This window comes from Canis aureus, chromosome 1 (assembly GCF_053574225.1).
Source record: "Canis aureus isolate CA01 chromosome 1, VMU_Caureus_v.1.0, whole genome shotgun sequence".
NCBI lineage: Eukaryota > Metazoa > Chordata > Mammalia > Carnivora > Canidae > Canis > Canis aureus.
The window spans coordinates 2,567,949-2,592,476 of record NC_135611.1 but is presented as its reverse complement, the minus strand read 5'-3'; the positions used below and the strand labels follow the sequence as shown (position 1 = coordinate 2,592,476).

Genomic DNA, 24,528 nt, shown 5'->3' with positions numbered 1-24,528 from the left:
CCTTTAGCCCAGGGCGCGATCCTGGAGACCCAGGATCGAATCCCACGTCAGGCTCCCGGTGCATGGAGCCTGCTTCTCCCTCTGCCTGTGTCTCTGCCTCTCTCTCTCTCTCTCTCTGTGACTATCATAAAAAAAAAAAAAAAAAAAAAAAAAAAAAAAAAAGAAAGAGGCCCGGAGCGTGGGGAGTCGGCAACTTCCCTGTGGTCACATGCAGCAAGGGGCTGACAACCTCAGCAGATCTAATTTCAACATTTATTCTCCTAAGGACCCCAAACTATGACACCCACCTAAGAAGTGGTCACAGCCTACCCCCAGGCACTTTACAGAAGAAAATCACGTATTTTTAAAATGTCTAACCTCTACTCTAATAAAAGAAGTCCAAGTTTAGCCAGAAGGCTGACTTTTTAATGGGTTTAAGTTTCCAGTGGAGTTATTTACAGAAAACACACAGTCAAAGTTGTGCCGGGAACTGTTGTACTACTGAATATGGGATTTGCAGAGGGCTGGTTGGTAATAGATACGCGTCAAGACCTTAAAGGTATGCATGCTTGGTTACTCAGTGTTTCCATACACAATATGGTGATTTCCACCTCAGCACCACCCATAATCAGAGATTGTCTGAAAAATGGAGCAATGTGAAGGGAATGGGAGAGGTGCTTGCAAGAACTGGCTAGCTCTGAAGACACTGCAATTTCTGTTTGAGAACACTAAACACACAGCATTCACGATATGATGCTAAGTGGAAAATAAAAGCAAACCATTTGACCCTTGATGTGTGAGAAAAAGATTGTCTCGTGCTGAAATAAGAAGTTTATACCAAAATGGTGTTTATTATTTTCTTTCTCGGTCTGCTCTGAGGTGACAGGGTGGTCAGTGAGGGTCTGAGCAACGGCAAGATCAGGCGGTGGCAAGTCTGCACTGCGGCTTGTGGCATCTGGGTGCAGCAGGGGTGGATGGTGTGCTGGCCCAGGGAGGGGGCCGCCAGGAGAAAGCATGAGTTCATTCCTGCCATCCTGCATGAGGCCTCGTTTGGCACCGAGCGCCATCAGGGGCTCCCAGGGAAATGCAATGTCTCCTTGGAGCCTGGATAATTGCCCCCAGGCTGGGTTCCTGAGTTGTGTAACAGGAAGAGCAGACTGTCGATGCCCGAGCCGTCTCTGGCCCTTCAGGCTGGCTCCTGCAATCTGAAAGCCCATTAGCAGAGGTAAAGGATCTGTAATCTATAACTTCAGCCATTGACTGCAGGGGTCAAAGGCTCGGTTTGGATAAAGTTAGAAACAGCTTGGACTGTGAACCCTGCCACTGTAGCTCAGGTGAGGATGGGGCAGGGCAGGTGTGCACTGGACAGTAAGAGCCCAAACTGCTGAGGACCACCAAACACACCATAGAATTTAGTTCCACACTTAAGTATATATTTTTAAGGATTTTATTTATTTATTCATGAGAGACACACAGAGAGAGGCAGAGACATAGACAAAGAGAGAAGCAAGCTCCCTGTGGGGAGCCCGAGTGGGACTCGATCCCAGGACCCCAAGATCATGTCCTGAGCCGAAGGCAGACCCTCAACCCCCTGAGGCCTCCAGGTGCCCCATCATACTTAATTATTTTTCAAAATTAAACTCATGAAAGCCCACAAAATGAAGTGTTTGCTATTTCTACATGAAAAAAACATTGAGGAAAAGTTGAAGTTACATCAAGGCCAAGTCCCTTCCAACGTTTGCGATGGTCTAACTTGGTGAGGGAGGTAGGAAGGTGCATACGTACCAGGATCATTCCATGAAGTGTTACTGAAATATTCTCTTTAAAACAGAAACCTTGAGTTTCAAAAATAAACATGGGTCACTTGTAACACAGGAGAACAAAATGTCGGTGATACGCTTCCAGAAGGTGACTTGATTTATTAAAATTATCTCTTTAAGAAGATAAAGTGGCTGAATCTCCCTTCTCCATTTTTCACAGGGGATTTTGAAAGCCAAAAATCAGGGAATAAGATATAATCTCATCCTTCTTAAACCCTCTGGTTCCAGCAGAGACCAAGAGAGGCAGGGAGGGAAGGAGGGAGGACGGACCCACCCTCTCCTGCTGTAGAAATGTTAGCATATCCAGTTGAATCCAAATCAACTTTGTTTTGATGGCAGGGGCTTGGGCTGGAGACGGGCTTCCCCGTGGGTCTGAACGCCGTCCTGGGGGTGACACCGGGGTTCGAAGGCTGCCATGATCTCCGTGGTGCTGGGTGATGCATGCGAGCCAGGCTCGGTGGCCCATCCAGGGGTCTGTGGTCCCTATAACTAGAGGCCTGGAGAAGCCCCAGAGGAGGGGGAGAAAAAGGCTGAAAGCTGCAGGCCTCCTTCACTGCCAGTCTACACACCCAGCACCTTCCTCTCTCCCACCTATCTGCTGCGAACCCCGTGTCATGAGGCTGGCCTGCAGTGGCCAAAAAGTGGGTAGTGCCATGAATAAAGCTGTGGTGAGTTCAGAAATTGTCCTTCAGTGAAGTCCTTCTCAGATTCTCACACTTTGTGGACATATCTTTAAAAATAAATGTGGTCGGGATGCCTGGGGGGCTTAGCGGTGGAGCATCTGCCTTCGGCTCAGGGAGTGATCCCGGGGTCCTGGGATCGAGTCCTGCATCTGGCTCCCGGCAGGGAGCCTACTTCTCCCTCTGCCTGTGTCTCTGCCTCTCTCTTTCTCATGAATAAATAAATAAATCTTTAAAAATTAAATTAAAAATAAAGATAAAAATAAATGCAGTGTAACTAAGGATTTACTGAATTCTACACCTGAAGCTTATGATATACTACACATTAGCTAATTGAATGTAAATAAGATTTTTTAAAAAAGAGAGAGAAAAAAACATGAATGTGATCTAATAAAAGCCTGTGAACCGAGCAGGGTGCTCAGCTCAGCGTACAGCAGATTGTGCAAATGCCGTGGCGTCAGTGTTAGTGTTTCTCTACTTTGTCTGTCTACAGGACCTAATCCACGTCCTGCCTGCTGGTTACGTGCTCAACACACTGACTCGGTCGCACGTGAAATGGTCTTATCTGTCTTTACAGGGCTAACGTGCGTCATACAAGTGGTGCGGCTTTTACATTTTTCTGACAGCATTGTGACTTTGCCTTGTTCTGACATGAAAGGCTGCAGGACGTGCAAGGCCGGGGTTGGGGGTGCCCACAATGGCTGAGCCCTGGGTTGCGTCACACCTGAGGGAGGGTGCTCTCCTGGTGGCAGAGAAGCAGGAAAGCTGGTGCTGCAGGCTGAATCTACAAGTTAAAGCCCTCGCCCCCAGGACCTCAGAGTGTGGCTGTGCGTGGAGACTGGCTCTTTATTTTTTTTTTTTTATTTTTTTTTTTTTTTATTATTATTTTTTTTATTGGTGTTCAATTTACTAACATACAGAATAACACCCAGTGCCCGTCACCCATTCACTCCCACCCCCCGCCCTCCTCCCCTTCTACCACCCCTGGCTCTTTAAAAGGGTGATTAAGCTAAAATGAGGTCAGTAGGGTAGGCTTTAATCCAATCGGCCTGGCATCCGTCTAAGAAGAGATTAGGACACACGTGCTCAGGGGACAGGCCCTTGGAGGTCGCCACGGGAAGGCAGCGCGACCCAGCCCGGGAGGGGCAGCTCGCCCTCTGGAGCTTGGAGCCCAGCCTGAGGATGACAAATGGCCCTGCCCATGTGCCCGAGGGACAAGCTTTGCTTTGGGCCTTCGGAAGCACACACACATGGCATATCCTACGGCCAAGTGCACTGCTGCCCTGCAGGGCCCAGCGCAGAGCCCCTGGAGCATCTGCAGCTGCTGCTCCATGGCCTGATCAGGTTTCTGCTGCCGCAGCCCTGTTCCCCGAGCAGCTGGAGGGGGGAGAGTGTCTCCACCTCCCTACGTGGACTTCTGGGTACCCAGGTGCCCATCCTGTCCTGGGACCCCGCCCAACCTTGATTGAGACAGAGCTCGCTAGCAAGTGGTGGCCTGGGCCCTCGGCAGGATGTGGCTGGCCCGTGGTCCCACGCTGGCTGCAGGGGCCGCACTGCCTATGCTCTGCATGACGGCCGGGCAGAGGCCGAGGCTGGCGTTGCCCGTGGTGTGCAACACCTATCCTCCCATAGGGTGGTCTCTAGTCCCAGTTGTTGGGCCCTGACCGCTGGCACCAGGTCGTTCCCACTTAAATAGCAGGACTGGGTTTCTGTTGTTGGCACCTGTAGATCCCGGGTGACACCGGCCAGGGCTACAGCTCCCCACTTTACTCTATTTCAGAGACTGGATTGTGTAACCAGCTTCTGAAAACTCAGGGTGTCCAGGACGGTCTTGCTGGTGGCACAGCTTTGTCTTCCCTCGCATGTTGCCAGGACTTTCAGGCAGCCCTGGCAAGCATCTGTCCCATTGTTAGCCATCCCATTATCTCATTATGAAGACACCATAACTCTGCCATTTCCAAACACTCATTAATGACCCTTCCTAGGACTTTCCACTGGGAACCCCCTGGGAAGAGCAGGCAACACGATCCCTCGGCCTGCCAGGTGGTGAGTGGTGTGTGCACAGCTCTCCGCCCTGCTTCAGGAAGAGCTGACTGCAGGTGTAGACATAGGCCAAGCCTGGGGCCTTGGAGGGCCTCATCCACCCACAGAGCCCACGCCCTTCCTTTCTCCATCCTACTGTGGTACAAACAGCACCATCCAGGAGGTAAGATTTGCAAGCACTTGGTTTTGAAAACATCTGTGAATCCCTGTGGTCCATGTTGCACTTTCCTGAGACCATGTCCATCTACATTTCACGTGAGAAGTCATTCTTAGATATTTGAAAAACTGAATGCTTGCTTATTTTTTTTTCCTAAGGACAGCAACTTGGCAAGATCTGGGCAAGCTTAACCAAACCACATACAATATTTTGCACAAAGAAAGAGTAATTAGGGCAGCATGTACTCTCACATGAAATACTAGATTACCCGGGAAGCCAGAGGGGTCCTGTGTCTATCAGCATTGATTTGATGTGTCAAGGAGAAACAATGTCGTGTAGAAAATGCAATGAGGCAGAGCACATAGTTATGTATTTAAAGCATGCTTGGTTATTTGCCGTTGGAAATTTCTGTTTGGGATGCCAAGGACATTATCGGGTGGCAGTTGACTACGTTGCAATGTGACCCCCACCCTCCCTTCCTGTCCTTGGCTGATCCTGCACTGCCATTCCATTTATGAAAACAAAAGTGACTTTAATGTGAGGGGGTAAAAGATAAAAGAGATCCTGCCAAATAATGGAAACAAACAACAACAATAATAAAAAACAAAAAACAAAAAAAAACAAAAAACAAAAAAAACAAAAGCAAGCCCGTTTGGTGCCTGATGAGTTGGGTTATATCCCAGCTAGCAGAGCTGGAAATCCGGAATTTGGTCCTGGAAGCTAGGCTTTATGTTTGGAAACGTCCTCTTTAATTGGCGCGTCCGGGTGAGACACAAAGGGAGAAGCACGGCTAATGAATCATGCTCTATGTTCTTCCAGAGATGTTTTGTATTAAAACAGACACAATTAAATTTGAGCCTTTATATCAAATAATGGAGACATGTGTTTGTGGTAAATTCTAGAACATAGGACAAGAAGAGACAGCACGGCTCAGCCCAGTGAAGGAGAAATCCCAAATGAGGGGGGCGCTCGGTGGTGGACCATCCTTGGAAAACTAAAGAAGCATATCCTCACTTCCACGTCTCAGGGACCAGGGCTTATTCCTTTGTATACACTGAAGCACTCATAGAAGATCAACTAAATGTGGGATCATGACCCAGTGGATGAACAAGCCTTCAGAGCAAAGCCTTATTTGCCATAACCTGACACCAAAACCCCCTAAAAGCTGACAGTGTGACTAGTGGAAGACAGTTGCCAGATATCACTGGATGGAGAAGAGACATCCACAATGTGAACATGGTATGTGGTCAACTCGGGAAGAAACGATGCTACTGAGATTGGCACAGGGAGCTCATTGGGACTCAGGGTCAGGGGGGTGCTGTTGGGTTCAGGGCCTCGCCAGCCCCCAGCTGCAGAGATGAGGGAGGCAGAGGATGGGCTGCCACCCAGGGACTGAGGGGGGACCACCCAGTGTGAGGTCAGGGCATGGGCTCTCCTTTATTACCCCTTCTAGCTCCTTCTAAAATTTGGCCGCACTTCCTTCTCTCCAGCATGCAATTTTTTTTTTTTTAATTTATTTCAAGAATTAGGATTCTCAGCTTGAGCAAGTGGTTTTGGCTTTGCCTTTCTTTCTGCCTTTGTTTTCTCTCTCACCTGCTGAGCCCTTTGCTTCCCTCCTCCTGCCCAGGCCAGGCTGGGTCAGGGTGTCTGCAAGGGTGACACACAGGGGTCTTTGTCCAGTCAGATGGCCATTGACCAAGAGGTGGCTTCTCTTTGGGTTCTCATCTTAGGCTGACATCTACTAAGAACAGCAGTGAGTCTGCAGTCCTTTTCTGTTTCTAGCGTTTGCTCACATGAGTCCACCCAGAGCTGAAACCCGACGTGCCATTGCCAGTGCCTTGGAGACCAGCAGAACCCTGGTTCCACCGGCGCTGGGATTTCCATTTCTTTCCAGTTTCTGGTCCATAAGCAGACGTGTCTCTGCTCTGAGTCTTTTTACATTTCATCTTATTTTCCCTTGTTTTGCTTGGGAGCACAGAATGCTTCGAAGCCAGAATTTACTGATCAGACGCAACCATGTTTTAAAAACAAAAATATTAATCTAATTCTATAATATAAATACTTAATTTTAGTGCTTGGTTGTTATGGTAAGCTTTCTCAAAGCTAAAATGGAGACAAGCATTCCAAACGTCATCTCCAAGGATCATCGAGAGAAGGCACACTTCAGAATTTCTAGTTTCCTTCTTTCAAGAATAATGTATTGGAGATAAACCATGTTCCACTCATTCAATGAAACTGTAATCCAGTGTCAAAGTCTTCAGCTGGGAAGTCACACCTACCATGTGTGTCCAGGACTCCAGGAGGGCAGGCCGCACACGGCCTGGGGGCTGGTCCCTCCAGGCTCATGATGGATTCTGATATTCCAGGTGGTGCCAACAGCTTCTGATACTGCCCGTGTGCACACTTATCACGTTTGGTAAGATTGCACTGATCGACATTGGTAGAAATATCCTTCATGTATGTTCTTAAGCTGGAAAGAAAGCAGGACTGATATGCTCTCTGGAAAGCATTGCTTGATTAACGATTATTTGGAAACAAACGAAAAATAGCACATTTGGTTTAGTAGCTGCTCTACAAAGCTTTTCACTTTCTGAAGTGTCATTCTCCCATGCTCGAGAGGCTGCAAGTAGCTAATGACATACATTTAATATAATAATTAGGTGTTTCCAAGTGCCGATGGAGACAGACAGGTGTGTGCACGGTGCTTCCATGGAAAGTCTCCCTAATGAAATTCCTCTCCCTCAGACCGGATGTGCGTTGGTAACAGACAGGCATGCCACAGACGGATTTCTTGTGGCCCAATCACACGAGGAGCATCCACTTCATAGAGGCAAAATGTAACAAACAAAAAGCACTTTTATTTGGTAAATTAATCCCTAAATTCATATTTGGTTTCAAGAAAGAGGTAATTTCAAAACAGCACAGCATGAAAACAAAGCAAAAGCAAAACAACAACAACAACAACAAAAAACAGAAAATAAAAAAAATGCTTAGTTTTAGAAGGTTATTTATTTGAAATTTAAGTGAACATGTCAGTCCATGCGGAGTGGGAGCTGGGGGCATCCACGAGGGGAGCTCTCTTGGTCTCTGGGTGCTGCGCAGCTGTGCTCAGGGGCTGCCCCTGGGACAGAGGTGCCCTCACCTGCCGTCCATGTCCACAGAGGCTGTCCCCCCAGAAATGGCAAGCAGCAAGCAGACAGAGCCAGTCCCGAGGCGCCCTCCGGGAGCCGGCATGACCCCAGCGCCACAGCCTCCCCCGTGGGCCTGGGTTTGAGAGCTAGTGGGGAAAGGGCGGGCCCCTGAACCTAGTCGCCACAGCATCTGCCAGTGGTACGTTCCCATGAGAATGCCCTTGTGTACCAACTTAAACAGGTAAGAGAATCGCTGGTGGGCGGTGGGAGCCGGGGTTCTCACTGTTGAGGGAGGGCTGCAGAAGAGATGGAGAGCAGCGTAGCGCAGTTCACGCGCATGCCGGTCTGCGCTGTGTCCGCCGAGTGGACGTGGAAACACAGCGGCCCCGTGAGCAGCCAGCACGTCCCCCCCCCAGGGTGAGCCTGCGTCCTGCCGGGGTGGGGCGCCGGGGAGGAGAAGCGCCCGTAGCGGTGGCGCGTGTTGGGGACACCGAAGCTGCCGAAACAGCTCCCAGAGGGTAAAGCTGAAACAGTTTGGGCAACAAGATAAATAACGTGGTATTGGATTATAAACTGAAGTATAACATAAATATCCATAAACTCGTAGTGGTAAACAAAACATAATGGGATAAGTAAATGGAGAAAGGAGACAAGTTTCCATAACAGAATTCCAAATAATCTATGTGGCTACTCCCCCCAGAGTAGACGGAACAGCCTGAAGGGTGGCCTGAGTTTAGTGAGATGTTCCCCAAAAGAGCAGCAAGGAAAGGGAATGGGGCACCTGAAGGACACCCAGCCAGGTAACAGGTCAGTCAGCAGCAGGGGTGTGTCCTGCGGATAGGGTGCCGGCGGGTGTGACCATGCCACTGCACTGCTGTGGTCTTCCCCACCAAGCCCATCGTCCTAATCATGAGAACGGCCTCAGGCAAGCTCGGCGGGAGAGGCGCGCTCACGGCACCTGCCCCGTGCACCTGGGACTGCCGGGGTCCGGGTGCGAGGGCAGCGGAGAAACACCCTCCACGGAGCCCGAGCAGCCATGTGCCTACGAGTGATGGCGGTCCCGGTGGCGGTCCTGGGGCAGGAGGACAGACAGCAGGGAGGAGCCAGGGAAGTGCAAATAAAGGATGGAGTGTAGTTGAGACAGCATTGGTGCTGGCTCATCAGTCATGACAAAGACGCCAGGGAGACGGGAGGGCATAACCAGGAACTCATCGCGGTCCTTTGCAAATTCTGCAAACTGAACGTTGTTCTGCAATAGAAAATTTCCCTTGAATGTGAGAAGGTAAAGCCAAAAAGGAACTCCCTTCTCAGAGGCGGGTCTTTCTTTTTCCCTTTCCCGGTGTGTTTCTCTATCCCTGGTTCTATTGACGCGGCAACAATTGGGAGAGGTCCCTGTGAAGGAACCATGAGAAGGAAAGGTGACAGTCCACGCCCTGCCCGGTTCCTGCCGTCCTGACACCCCCACCTTGGGCGCCAGAGCCCAGTGCTGCGTGCACAGGTCTTCTCCAACAGAACCGGGCTTATCGGCGGGAGCAGCTCGTACAGAGGCGGTAAACATTCCCGGTCTCACAGACATGACACCTAGACATTTCATTTCCGCCTTAAAACCAACCCCCCCCCCCCCATTTATAGGTCTCAGGGTTGTGTTTTCATCTTATTTCACGTTGGGTGAAGGCTAGGTGTTCCCTTTCTTGGTAACTCTCTAAAAGATGCAGCAGGCGTATCCTGGAAAGGGAGGACAGGAGTTGTTGTTCCTCGTCACAGGAGGGAAACAGTTAATTTCAGCCCCCATGACAGTTTTCCAGCGAACAATGGTCTCAGCGCTGACACGGGGCAGTGATGAGCGGGTGCGGAAGAACTGAGTCACCGCTGCGCAGGGCAATCACGGAGAACATCGACTCTCTCCCAGCCAAAATTCTATTAATACGAGTGTCAGCCCGACAGTGGATCTCAGTGTGCGCGTCGGAACGGTGCAGCAGAGAAAATGAGGCCTCTCCTCGGGGACAGACTTCTCTTTTTCTCCGTGAGAGTCTTCATTATTCAGGCATTGTGATACTTCTCCTTTATTTGTGTAAAGATTAAATTGCACATGATTTCTAATGTTTCCACTACTCCAACTGTCATAGGTCGATGACCTTCATGCAAGCCAGATAATAGATACATCGTCTACGGCGTAGGGACCGCTGTCCTTACACAGCTCACTACTTCTCCATTGTTATAAGTCGAAAGCAATTAAATAAAAATACAAGTTAAGGCATCTCAAGTATCCCAAGAATCTCATATGTATCCCTATGTGGCCGTATTTTAGCACTAATGTGTGCTATTATCTGGTGGTAGGTGAGAACCAGATGCCTGCACGAGACCCTAAGGGTGGGAGACGCGGGGCATTGGCAAGGATGCCAGGGAAGGAGCTCCGCACGGTGGCCTCGAGAAACAGGCTCTCCATAAGTGTGAACCTGCTCGTCAAGGAACCCTGTGAATCCCATGTGTTGGCACCATCTCTACTTTGCTCAATTTCCTCCTGTCCCTGTACACACATAAATGTAATTAATATTTGGTAAGCCCGTCCTAGAAAAAAAATACCACATTATCCCATCTTTTGTATGGTTGCTCCAATGGTAGAGGCTTACCAGTTAGTATTTAAGAGGAATCGTGGTAATAGATTACACATATCATAGGACAACTGCTTGGAGACTATCCACATGGGTGCCAGTAGAGGTCATCACACCAGCCACCTCCCCACATGCATGTCCACGGTAGGAGCACACACGTGCGCACACATACACCAGCCCCTGTGACCACATACCTACATGCAGAGTCAGGTCACCAGCCTCTGGGAGTGCTCCCACCCGACCATGTCACATATGGTCCCCTCCCTCCCACAGCCAGTAGAGCCCACCAAGTGTCTAACAGGCTGTTGTGGAAATTAGCGAGCTCACTTCTGAAACAGGAAGGCACACGCATCCCAGCTACCGCCTGGTGCTGTTGCTACGGCTCCATGGGCGGCTGCTATGCTGCGAGGACCCGCAGGCCATGCTGGGGGACAGAGGCCAGCAGCTGCTGGCGGGGTGGGAGGGGTGGTGACCTCTCAGGCCCATGAGCCCTCCTGTGACTGCGCAACTGCCAGCCCATGGTTGCAGCCTGGAAACAGTTCCTGCTCCAGAATCGGCTGCTGAGCTGCTCCTGTCTGTGAGATGGGGCATGCGGTGGTTTGGGGATGTTCCACAGGGGGGACCATGTGTCGCACAGCAGGACACCCCCTCAGGTCACACACGTCGAAGCCCACGACAGGTCCGCCCTCCAGGGCCCCAGTACTCCCAGATGCCCACCTCCAAAGGGCTGGGTCCCTCCCAGGCTCCCAGCCCCCGCATCACTCCATTTGGAACTCATGGCCTTTTGCTTGCTGCATACCTTCTCTTAAATACCTTCAGCTTCTCCTCTCACTGAGGCCTGGTCCTCCCTGTGGGCTATCTGCCAGGCCATTCTTACTCATGGGATGGGGACCTCGCTGCTCCTCCATCCACCCCAGGATGGCCAGGTTGTATGGAGCAACCATACAAAAGATGGGATAATGTGGTATTTTTTTTCTAGGATGGGCTTACCAAATATTAATATCCCTTTGTCCTTCCTTCTCTGCAAACCTCCACTGGAAAGCTAGGCCACCTGCTGGATCACCTGTCTTCCTGAAGACATGACCCGTTTCAGTGACCTTCCTCTCATATCTCTGTTGTAATAGCGCAAGGTGCTTGCCTGGTTCACTCCTGTGAGGCTTCCTCACCTCCGTTCACAGCCACAGATAATTGTAAAACTTAAATGATTGCTGAAGACTACTTTGCATAGTAACTTTGAAATAACACGGTGTACATGAGGTCATCCTGGGCTTTGACTGGTAAAAAAGAATTCAAGAAATTCCTGGAAGTACGTGCCCGTGTGGATGAAGAGTGCACCCCAGCGTGCCTGCGTCTTCAAAGAGCAGAGGCCAGCGGGGTGGCATGTCATGTGACACCAGGGTGCTGTGCGGCATGTGGCGATGGCCTCGGGCGAGCACATTACGATCCTGTTCCCTAATCCTGGCCTGACCTCTCTGGGCAGTATGACCAGCCCTTGATTTGACTTCTCAAAGAAGTCTTGTTGGCCCTGGCTTTTGGGATCATCTCCACCCATGTGTCTGTGTTGCTTCTGGGTTGTTGTGCCCAGGAATGAAGGAGAAAACAAAGTGTTGACTGAGTGAGCGGGTGAGCAGTTTACATGACCAAAATACTGGAAGCCACCAACATGAGTTCTAGATCCAAGGTTAGGATCCTGACACTGTTGGGGTCACTGTTTATGAAGAATGTTTTTAGGGGGAACCACCCCATCTGGGACACTAGGTGATGTCTGGGGGACTTGGAGACATTTGGGAGGGGGGAAGGTGATGCTGGGATCTACTAGGTGGGAGTAAGAGGTGCTATTAAAAACCCTATAATATACAGGACAGCTCCTGTCACAAAGAATTATCTGACTCAAAATGTCAACAGAGCTGAGACTGAGAAACCTGATCTAGTCTAAAATTTAAGGAAGAACATAAGAAGGTTCCCCTTGCAGCTGGCCTGGGAGGGCTTCCAATGTGAGCAAGCATCTGAGCTCATCCTTGACATGGAGACGTGTCTGGGAATGCGGGATTGGGGGCACAAGACAGAACAGACCACAAGCAGAGGTGTCCAGGCAGGAAGTCATGGCGTATGCAAGCAGGGAGGTATCGTTTGCTGGAAAACGGGGACGTGAAGCAACAGAATGGTGGCGAGTCTGGAAGGAGGCCAGAGTGGGGACAGGGGTTCAAAGCCTTATGGGTGTCCTGCTGCTTAAAGACTCTTCTCACTGAACTCTAACTCAACAAGTCCTGGACGATTCCAGCATCACTAATCATCAAAAGTGCAAATCAGAGCTTCCGTGAGATAGCCCCTCACACCTCATAGAACAGTCATTATCAGGACCGAATAGGCAGAGAGAGCAAATGCCGGTGAGGACGTAGAGAAAGGAGACCACTGCGTGCTGGGGGAGGGAATGCAAAGCGGTGTGGCCACTACGGAAAGCATATTGTGGTTCTTCAAAAAAAAAAAAAAAAAAAAAAAGGAGATAGGGTTACCATGGGACACAGCAATCCCACTTCTGGGGATTTATCCACTCTAACTCCCAGGGATTCATCCAAAAGCAGGGCCTCGTGGAGTTCCTGGCAGGTTGTTCACAGTACTCGAACGGTGGATGCAGCAAGTGTGCATCGATGATCAAAGGGTGAACACAGTGTTGTTAATCCATGCAGAGGCATGTTACTCGGCCTTAAAAGTAAGGAAATTCTGTGCATCTACCCCGTGGATGTGCTGTGAGCATACGCCACTGAGTAAAGCAAACCCTGAGTGATTGCCTGCCCATACGTGGGGTCCCCGGAGGAGTCAAATTCACCAACACAGAATGTGCCACGAGGGCCCCAGGGTGGGGGCGGGAGGATGGAGAGTGGCGTTTAACAGGTATGCCCTCAGATTTGCAAGTTGAAAATATTATAGTTTTTGCAATGCGCTGAATGTGTCTGCCCCTCAATATTCCCCCTTTGAAATTCCAACCCCCAAGGGGATGGTGTTAGGAGGTGGGGCCTCTGGGAATTCATGAGGTCATGAGGGGGGAGCCCAAATCCCAGGGTTCATTTGAGACAGGGCTCTCAATTGCCTTCCTTCTACTGCGTGGGGAGAAAATGGGAAGTAGGCCGTCTGCAACTCAGGGGAGGGGGGCTCTCCAGGGCCCCAGCGCTCTGGCAGCGGAGTTTGGATGTGCGGCCTCTGGGACGGTGAGAAATTATTTGCTTGTTGGTTATAAGGCACCCAGTATGTGGTACTTGGTTACGGCAGCTGGACAGACTGAGACACGCCGACCGTGTTCTTGAGGGAAGGGGACAGCTCGCAGAGGGGACAGCAGGGCCGCCATGTGTCCCACCAGGGCTGCCACCCGCACGCCGCCAGCTGGCATCTGGCTTTCTGGTTTGAGTCAATCATGGGAGCTCCTTCTGGAAGGGGCGGCAACACCAGGTGGGGCACACAAATTCCCCACGTGAAACACACGTTTCCAACGTGGATCTGTGCTTCTCCATGAACCCACATGTCTTAAGTCACCCCCCCGGCCCCCTTGTCTGTACACCCCCTGCTCACCGTTGCTCCACATGTGCCCATCACATCTGCTCCTAACAGCTCCCACTGCAAGATCGACTGGAGCCCTTGCCCCCAACCCAGGATAGAGACCCACTCCTTGGTGCCCCTGGGGGATGCTGAGGTCTCTCTTGGGGGCCTGTCTGTTGCCTCGGCCCGTGTCGCTAATGGGGCGCTTAGGATCGAGGGATAGGAGGCCCGTCGGCCACATCGAGATGCCCCTGCCTCCGTGGCCGTCGCAGACGATATCACTGGTGCACCTGGCAGGACTGGGTCACCGTCACAGGGACACTTTCTTTGGTTTGAAATGGAAAGGTGACTGCATCATCCCCAAAAGTCTGTGTGGACGGGAGGCTTCTCTGACTCCCTCTCCATGTTCTTAAGTGTTTTTTCCCTTCTGTTTCTCCAAGTGGTCTTCTGCCCAAGGACTTGCACAAACGAGACAGCTATGGCAGCAGATGCGACCCTGCGGGGTGCAGGCACCTCTGGGTGCTGGGATGTGCTGCCCATACCCCGTTTCTCCCCGGGGACTCTCTGCACCCCCTGGGAGCTTCAGGGTGCCTTGAGGAGCATTTGGAAGGCAGGGTTCCTGCTCTACTGACTTTTCCGTCCCCACTGACTGGCCTTAATGGGCACATAATGCAGCTTAAATAATAATAATAATAATAATAATAATAATAATAATAATAATAATAAAGCCAGGGACACCTGAGTGGCTCAGTGGGTTAAGCATCCAACTCTTGATCTCAGCTCAGGTCTTGATTTCAGGGTCATAAGTTCCAACCCCAAACTGGGTCCCACACTGGGCATGGAGCCTACTTAAAAAAATGTTTTTAAATAAAAATTAAAAATAAATAAAAATAAATGAATTGGAAGACATCGAGGCCTCACACAAATGCTGATAACTCTCCAGACCTGATGCTTACTTTTTAGAATTTCCCACATCCATCACACTCCTATGAAGTTGGCAGACTCAACACCCTTCCCACTGCGTGCAACCCCACAATTTGCTTGCCCTGCCCCCAACGGACACTCCCCCTGCCAGCGCCCTCGTCCTCTTGGCTGGAAGCCTTGTTCTCCTGCTCAGAACATAGGAACTTATTCCAACCCAAAAGACAACAAAAAAAACCCTGAAAGTAGGCCCACTCCATACCAGGTGACCATTTCTCTGGAGTACTGTAAAGCTGACAATTGTAAATAATAACAAATTTTCCAAAAGATCTATTAAAAGCCAGTAATTTGTCATTCTGGACACTACCAAGATCGATACCACCTCAGAGAAGCTGACTTGAGACAGAAGGAACAGGCGGGGAGAGCTGAGGGCAGCCTGGGGCGGCGGGCATCCCCAAGGCCCAAGCCCGGGTGCGTGTTCTGCTGTCCCTCTTCCAGTGTGTGCTCTCCCGTGACACCCCCTGCCCAGCCCTCACTCTCAAGGGGCTGACGGGGAGGAAGCCCACCATCTGCAGCTGGACACGGCCTTGGACCCACTGCTCCCCCGGCCGGCCTGCCCCAGCCAGCCTGCCCAGGCCTCTGGCGGCACAAATTCACATCTCGAATCACACCCAAAAACAGTTGAAAATCATAGACGATTCGAGGTCTACCCTGTGAGCTGTTCTCGGTCTATTTTCCTGAACAAGGTTACATTCAAGGACACATTAAACAGATTCAGTAAATGACTTTGCTTTAATTACTGGCAAAACACAGGTACAGAAAGTTGCAGGATTTCTTATAACTCACGACGTCCACTCAGACTTGACTGGGAAGATTTTTTTTTTAAGATTTTATTTATTTATTCTTGAGAGACACAGATAGAGAGAGAGAGAGAGGCAGAGACACAGGCAGAGGAAGAAGCAGGCTCCAAGCAGGGAGCCTGATGTGGGACTCGATCCCGGGTCTCCAGGATCACACCCTGGGCTGAAGGTGGCGCTAAACCGCTGAGCTACCCGGGCTGTCCAACTGGGAAGATTTTTACTATGATTCTATGTGTGTGTGTGTGTGTGTGTGTGTGTGTGTGTGTGTCCTTGTGAGTTTGTATGTGTTTGTGTGTTTGGGCCTGTGTGTATATGTGTGCATATGTCTCTACACACGTGTATCTGTGTGTGCATGTGTGTCTCTGTGTGTATCTCTATATGTGCGTCTTGTGTCTCTGTGTGCATGTGCATGTGTTTCTGTGTGCCTGTGTGTGTCCCTGTGTGTCTCTGTGTGTCTGCATGCGTCTGTGTGTGTGTCTGTGTGCCCGTGTGTATATGTCTCTGCGTGCATGTGTCTGTGTGTTTGTGTGTCCCTGTGTATCTGTGTGTGTCTGCATATGTCTATGAGTGTGTCTGCCCATGTGTAGGTCTCTGCATGTGTATGCATGTGTGCATCTGCATGTGCCTGTGTGCCTGTATGTGCCCCTGTGTGTCTTCATGTGTGTGCATGTGTGCATATGTGCATCTGGATGTATGTGTGTGTTCTTGTTAATCTGTATGTGTTTGTGTGTCTCGGCCTATGTGTATATGTCTCTACATGTGTGTATCTCTGTGTGTGCATGTGTCTATGTGTGCATGTGTGTCCCTGTATGTCTGTGCCTGCATGTGTCTGTGTGTGTCTGTGTACCTGTATGTATGTGTCTCTGGGTGTGTGTGTGTCTGTGTGCCTGTGTGTGTTTGCATGTGTGTGTGTGCACATGTGCATGTGTCCAACTGCGTGTGTGTGTGTGAGAGAGAGAGAGAGAGAGACGGAGCCCTGAGCCTGAGTCCCATACCAATTGATCTGTCTCCCCTTCTCTGGTCTCAGACCCTGGCTTGCCCCTGTCCTGAGGCACCTGTCTCCACTCTGATTTCCATGGGCTTACTTCATTACTGTAAATCATCTGGTACACGATCAAACCTGATAAATTAAAGACCCAAAAATAAAAGCAGAGAAGTGGCTGGCTGGGTTCCTCCTGGTTGAATTACAATCAGCATAGATGAATAGATGACCCTGCATTGTTCCTATCATATATATAAAAAAAAAAAGGTGCTCTGGCCACTCAGAGGATTTTGCGTTAATCAGTAATATCCCTCGTTGCCTTTGTCTGGCCTGCCCGTGCACTGTCCTCCCCTCCATGTGCGTGTTTATCGTGCTCTCCCGAAAGCCCAGAAGCCCACAGGTCAGAGAACAGGGTTTTGATGGATTATGGGATTGTAACTGTCCCTGCCAGTTGACAGCTTTTATTGGCTGGGAGGATGAGCCTGTAAACCTTTATATAATTATTGTATTAAAGGCGCTGTGTCTCTGTGTTGCTGGCGCTTGTTCAGGGATCAATGTGAAGATAATTTCAAAAATGAATAGTAAGTATTGATCGTCCCACGGTGGAGCCTTATCAGTGGCTGAGGCCGGCAACTGCAGATTATAACTTCAATGTCATTTATGACGATATGATACGTATTGCCGAGGAGCAATTTAAACAAAGGGCTGATTTAATTCACAGTGGATTTTTGTAGTGTGATGGGTAATAAATCACAATCTATGTAATTTTTAGAAATGAACACATGTTGGCAGTAGTTCAGGGCAGTTCCTGAGAGATCTGGAAATGACCAGGGAGGGGGACATCCGCCGAGAGCCCCTTCTGAATGATTGGGCTTTGCTTGATTCTGGCATTCACATGACCTTGGGGTCCCTGCTGGCAGCTGCTGGTTAATTTTCTTCACTGAGGACACAGTTTAACTTTCTATCTGTCTGCCAATTACCTGACATTTCCAACTTATCACCTCCTATTTTTTAAATGATTGGAGGCACATCCACATTTTGACATTTTTTTAAAGCAAGTATTCATTTTGTTTGCTGCTGAGGCCTCTCTCTGTCACTCTGCTATAGGATTCCTTTTTTCTTAAAAAAAAAAAATTAGCACCAGTTTACATAACCACATAAAGACAAAACCCAGCCATATTTTGCTGCTGTCTCTCACACATCCTTGGTTGGGTGGATCGTGTGCCATTAGCCCAGGGCGGTTGCTGGGATCGTACAGGCGGCCTCTCCGGGAAATCATACTTAGCAGTGCTTGTTTGAAGAGGGTTTTACTCTTTAAAAACAAATCTTTGTAAAGCAAATCATTAAGGAATATTGGAACAACATGAACGGATTGATTCAGCCTCAGCCTTCTGAAAATGCAAAACTTGGAAGAACTAGCCAGGAATTATAATCCGCTGATTTTTGTTGTTATAATACTAAGGACTAAGGACATACTTCACCCCCACCACTGCCCCCCCACCTTGAGGAAGGGACTCTAGGTATTTCAAGGCTGTGGGGTGCAAATCCCTGGGAAGGAAGAATAAAGGAGTAGAGAGTGGAGACAGGGTCCAAGAGGGCCTGCAGGAGGGAGGGTGCGCCTGGATCCACATTGCGGATGCCTGAGGAGCCTGGGGCGGTGCAAGAGCCCATGCATCTGTACCCTTGGGCCCGGACTGCACCCGTGCGTCTGTCCCTGAGAGCGAGGACCCAGGGCACGAGGTTATCACATGTCCCAGGCCATCTTCTAGCCCCGAGGATGAGGACAAGCTCCAGGGAATGGATTTGTCGGCTGGTAGATCTGTGGCTGTGCCCACCCCCAGCTGGCAGCTCCCATCTACAGCCCCCTGCCCCAGCCCCGGGGCTCCTGGGCCTCTGTATTCATGGCCTTAAATCCCCTCTCCTGTAAATGCTGCCCCGAAGCCCTAAACTTTCCCTTCTCACATGAGCACCTGGTGAAAGCCTTGTTTTACATCATTTATATGGATATTGGTTTGTAAGGACTGAGCGGGCAAGCCTGCTATAGGCATCCACTCCACGTTCAAACCCCCTGCCGGGCGCTATTCATCGCACAGATACCACCTCCCTCCCACGCTGTCTACCTGGGTCTGGCAAAGCTGCCCTCCTCCTTTTCTTCTTACCTCGCCAGGGTAGTCTCTTCTTTCCTCTGGAATCTCCTGAACTCTATTCACTAACGGAATTCCATGGAAGGACCTGGAGGGGTTCCGGGCAGTGTTAGGGATTGCTTGTCCTCATGCCTGTGATGTATGGTCCCCCGTCCCCGAGGGCCTCACCTGGGCCATGCCCCGCTCCTGCTGAGGGATGTCCCCGCCCCAGGGCCCTGCAGTCCTGTCCTGAGCCCTGTGGCCCCAGGACGCTCCCTTCTGTAGGGCACCTGCAGCTCTGCAGCTACCCCACCCTCACCCCCAGGATCTCTGCCAGTCAAGGCTGCTCTCCCTTCACGATAAACCTCACATCCTCCAGCGTTGATTTTTGATTTACAGTATAGAGTTTGGCTTTTTATCATAAGAAATGTTGAAATAAATTTACTTGGACAGACATTTATTGAGTCCCTGCTGCATGCCGGGCAAGACGCTGACTCCCCGAGCTGCAGAGGCAAGATGCAGCCGGGCTTCCAGGAGCCGCTGGCACAGAAGGTGGGAGATGCCTGCTGGTGGCACGTGAAGACAGGGTGGGGAACCCTGGTCCCAGGGCTGCCCCCAGGGAGCCTGGAGGGCCGACCTCACCAAACAGCCAGAAAACCACGGGGACGACTTTTAGGGCCAAGGGTTACTCTCAATCCCGTGGTTTCTGTGTTCTATTGTTCTGATGCATTATCCATTCAACAGCTTCGTGAGCCATCATTTTGGAAAGTTATACCAATAAAATACTATAGTCTTTAAATTTTCCCCAATTTTCGGCCTCATTACCTCTTGTAATAAGGATACAGTTACATTTGCAGCCTGTACTGTACTTAAGAGCCAATGCACAGTTAATGAGGAACACGTCTTTGGAATCACAACATTTCTAATGTTTTCTGGTGTTTCATTTCTAATAGTAACAGGAGTGGGAGGGTAACTAACTGACTTTTCAACCTGTGTGCTGTATTCTCTCTCTACAATTTGAGATGTAAATTCTGTGAAAAGACCTTGCTGTCGTGTCTTCTGTGCACGCAGCTCGCTTTCGCCCGCCTGGGTGTCACGATGTTTTCATAAGCTGGTCCTGGGGGAGCATGCCGCCTGAGACACATGACCTAAAGCCTTGAAGTGATTTTAACAATTGTAATAATTAAATCTTAAAGCATGACCGAAAAAAAAAAAAGAAAAAAAAGTCTAACTCTTTGATATGATTAGCTTGTTTCATAATAATCATATTTTTTTGCGTCCTACTTTATGGCTTTCACATTGTGCTCTCTCTTATCTTTGCACTAAGAGTGTGAAAGAAGCCTCATTATTCTACTGTTTTCCCTTAAGAGCAAATCCTTAACAATGGGATTGGTCCCCCTTTATCAGGCTCTTCTAAATTTAAGCCAGACACCGTGGCAGCGATCTCACAGCCCACCCCATAGCTGTGTCCGTCACCTCCGGGGGAGCAGGCATCATGACCCAGGCTGCACCGATGTGGCATGTGCAGGGGACGGCCAGGCTGAATCCAAAGTCGGTGTTTCAAAAAAAAGCAAAGCCTCCAAAAGGCATAGTTCTTCCTCTAGGTGGTCAGAGTCTAAACACTTGTAGAAACGTAGGAATTTATCTGATCTTTTGAGATCTTGAGCAGAGGGGATTTCATTCTATCTCCTCGTGATCCCCTCTGAAAACATCAGTGCTCCTGGTCAGGGGAAAAAGAACCACAGAGTTTAACCTCATATTTGAGTGAGTAGATTAAATGCAGACCCTCCAAAGTCCCATCTGGGTCTCATCGATGATCCTCAGGACCACTGGTCCCGCTCACTGATCCCACAAAGTCGTAGGTACCTGACCTCAGCCTGAGCTCTGTCCTCCCCCAGCCTCTGAAGCTGGACCTGCCCCGAGCCTGCGCTGGCACATGCCCACCCCTGAGAGACCACAAGGCAAAGATGAAACACTCCCGGAGCCACCCTGCCCTCCTGCCAGCCCTACCCCCCTGCCAGCCCTGCCCCCCTCCCTGCCCTGGCCCCTACACCCCCGGCCTGGGGGTCCTCCTTCCAAGACAAGCCCCTGGGCCTGACCCTAGACACGTGGGCTCTCCTAGCCAGAGCAGCCTCCCTGCTGCAGACCCACTTGCCATGGCCTTTCATTGCCCTGATCCTTGGCTCCCCTGCAGTCATTCCTCTAAATACAGTCTCTCCTGGCCAGGCTTGCATTGGTTTTTATTGGAAACGCTGATCTTTATCAATAGAAAAGTGTAGCTCAACTAATGCACCATCCATGAAGCAAATCGCTTCTTCTGCTGGTTAAGTTGCCCCAGTTCTGCTTGCGTGGCCTCCATGTACACAGGTGCCCACCGCTCCTCTCTTCCAAAGCTTCTACTAAGCATTAATTTAGTCATTTTGGAAGATTTAGAAACAATTATTTTAGATGGAACAGATTTTATACATGGCAAGGTAATAAAGCAGGTGGTTATGAAGCCCTGTGCTATAAGCTCTACACAATTAAATAAACTGCCATAACCGTGTTCTCTCTAACGGTTCACCAGGGTGGATTTGGGGAACAATGAGGAGTGACTAACCTAGAGAATAGAGGCTGAATGCACGTTATCAGACAAATGACACTGTCCGGCCACTACCTAAACCCGAAATGAAATGCCCCGCGTATATGTGACCATGCACGCGTGCGGTTCCTGCTCATTTGTGTTAGTGGAAGGGGTCAGAGATGCGGATAAATCAATGTATCCGACTATTCTAAAATAATTACTATTGATCTATGGAAGACTGGAATTCTTGCCTTTATATTTGAATATCGATATATATGACACCCCAGAAATCCAGAGTCTTTGAAGCAAAGTGATGATGACACCTTCTAAAAATACCCATCAGCAGCGTACTTGCAAAACCCTTGATTTCTGAATCCTTGCTCACCTACCGTCTCTCCTCCCCCACCCAGCAGAACGGACCACCTTCTAGTATGTGCTGGAAATTTGTAGGTCACCTTTCCTGCTAGAAAAACAGGGCTCATTCAAACAGGTCAGTTTGAGGGGGACCTGTTTGCACAGGTGCGTCCAGGGAGGTGGGAAGGCAAGGGACAGCTCATCATGGGCTAATGGGAATAGGTGCTGTCTTCTCTGCAAAGCTGTGAAGCCAAGTAAGGGAAGAACTCACAGGACCCGCGTGGAGTGATGGGGAGAAGGTCAGCCCTCAAGGACTGTGCTCTCACTGAAGGGGCTGCCTTGTTGCCCCCAAGAGGCAGCCAAGGGTTAAATACCCTGACTCTACCCTCCTTGCTCCTAGTGTCCCCATCTGCTCAGTGGCAGGGACGGACACACTGAGTGCACAGATGAAGCCCATCTGGCCAGCCTCTCTGGGCGAGACAGGTGAGTAGGCATCGAGAGCGACCCTGAACATCTAGGGAAAGGAAGGTAGCTGGGTATGGATTACCCACAGGTAAATTTTAGGACTTCAGAGACAAAGCAATGGCAGGATCCCAAGGTGTAAGTGCTTACAACCAAACAAAGGAGAGCTCGGCATGTGCATGTCCACCTGATGCAAGGATGGGGGACTGCACAGGGGCCATGCACATGGAGCTGACTGTCATCACATAAGAGACCAGGGACAAACCAATGGAGAAGGTAGACTTTAGCAGGGACAGAACAAGTGTGTTTCCAACATGTCGATGGGACACTCAGGCCAGCACAGTGATGGCAACTAGGAAACTGCATGGGTGGCAAGCTTATGGAGACCCATGGAACAACACTGGTGGGCAAGAAGGGAGCTCCAAGTCTCATTCAGGCAAAAGGATGGTTTCTCCCTTTAGGGATGAGGTAACGGGAAGGTTTCCAGGTGAGTAAAGCTGGAAGCTCTAGTTACCAAGAGACTCAAGTGGCAGAGGAGAGAAGGATGCCAGACCTGGTGAAGCCACAGCCTTAGGAGACTTTCCAGAAGAGAGTGCAGGGTCGAGGATCAATCAGAAATGGATTTCAGGGAGGTGGGGGATGCAGAAGGGACAGTATTAACTAGGAACAGGGGAGAAGAATCCAGTGAGGAACACTTTTGAGGGAAATATACATGAGTTTCAATTTTTATTTTTTGTTTGTGATTATAGAGTTAACACACATTTATGCACTCTGCAATATATAGCAAAGCACAAACAAGAAGTTTTTTAAAAAATGACCATAAATGACTAAAACCATAGCTTCTAAAAGATAACCACTGGTTTGTTTTTTTTTTACTATTTCTAATACGTTCACTGGATATTAAATGTTATGTATTTGTTTGTTCCATCATTTTCTATGTAAGAATCGTATAACACAATACTTGATACCTAAAAGGTACCAAGCAACATTTGTGGTATAAATAAATTTCCTTCACAGAAATGTAGATAATGTATAACTTTAGATTATATATAAGTTTAGATTATATATAAAACATAAATTGTGCAGAGGCAGTTTATTTATATGATCTAAATATATGTGAATATATACTAAATCATAACATGAAAGCGTCGTATATTTTTTCCATGCCAGTTAATGTTCTCCTGTATATTCATTTAATATCCTATAATATTGCACAATATGCATTTACCATAATTGTTAACGATTCTTCAGTCTTGCAGATTTTAAATGATCTGTAATCGTCATCATTATAGATGGGGTAAATATATTATAGAGAAACTTTGGCTCATCCATGATGTTTTGTGCAGTAGAAATGAAAATCCGGGGACCTGTGGAGCTTGAGCGTGACAGTGCAGATGGACTCGAGTCATGGGCAGTACAAACTGTTGAAATACTAAAGCTGCGTTTCCTATCCCTTGTCTTCCCATCTCTCTCTTTCTTTTCTAGAAGAGAGCTCAGAGGAGCCCGGAAAATGGCTGAGTCTCTGGACTGAGGCCTGTGGATAAAGAGAGGAGAGTGCTCCCTGCCATGGTGGAAGGAGCATGCAGCGCAGAGGAAGAGGCAGAGAGGGCATTTCCACGGGTGACGGGAAAGCCATAAAACATGACCTGTCACTGCCTGCTCCCTGAAAATGTTAAACTGTTTTGCCTCCCTTCCCCCTTGGTTCAAGGCCTGGGCTGGAGGTCCTGCCTTGGGGTCCTGGGCCATCGGCTCTGGCTGGAGGCAGAGCAGGGGTGAGGCTGCCGGGTGAGAGAGGGGACTCCAGGCTGGAACCAGAGCAGCAGCAGGGAAGAACCAGACAGACAGAAGCCAACAAGCAAAGGCCGTTCGATGGAGTGTTTGCAGGCTTAGAATATTCACCTATGAGATATCTTCCCCCTAAGGCATTTTCCAAAACTAGTAGGTGCATTGCTCCCAAAGACGGAGCTTCGGGGACAGGTGGGTGCTACACTCCGCTCTTCCCTGACATGCTCTCACCGCAGTCCGGAGCAGGGGTGGGCGGCCTCCTGCCCTCGGGCACCGCGGCCCACGGGGTGGGTGGGGAGGGGCTTGGGAAGCCAGGTGGGCACACGTCACCTGGGAAGGTATGGACAGAAGTCCCGACCGCATACCCTCTCGCCCATCTGTTTAAATCTCAAGTGAGGCGCGCGCTTGCTCACCACAGCTCTAAAAACAGTATTTTCTGCTGCCAGGACTTGAATGAGCTAATTGTGTTTTAAATAGTTCACCTTACAAAGAATTTTCTCTCTTTATGTGAAAAGGGCTGTGATT

At 49.6% G+C, this 24,528-nt stretch overlaps 1 long non-coding RNA gene across 1 annotated transcript; it reads left to right on the top strand.

Annotated features, from left to right (window-relative positions):
* Nucleotides 1–4,435: 4,435 nt before the first annotated feature.
* On the top strand, nucleotides 4,436–23,982 carry LOC144322560 (uncharacterized). The gene is made up of 3 exons (XR_013388204.1): nucleotides 4,436–4,685; nucleotides 22,157–22,239; nucleotides 23,704–23,982. It is a non-coding gene; the product is annotated as an uncharacterized LOC144322560 (long non-coding RNA).
* Nucleotides 23,983–24,528: the final 546 nt, after the last annotated feature.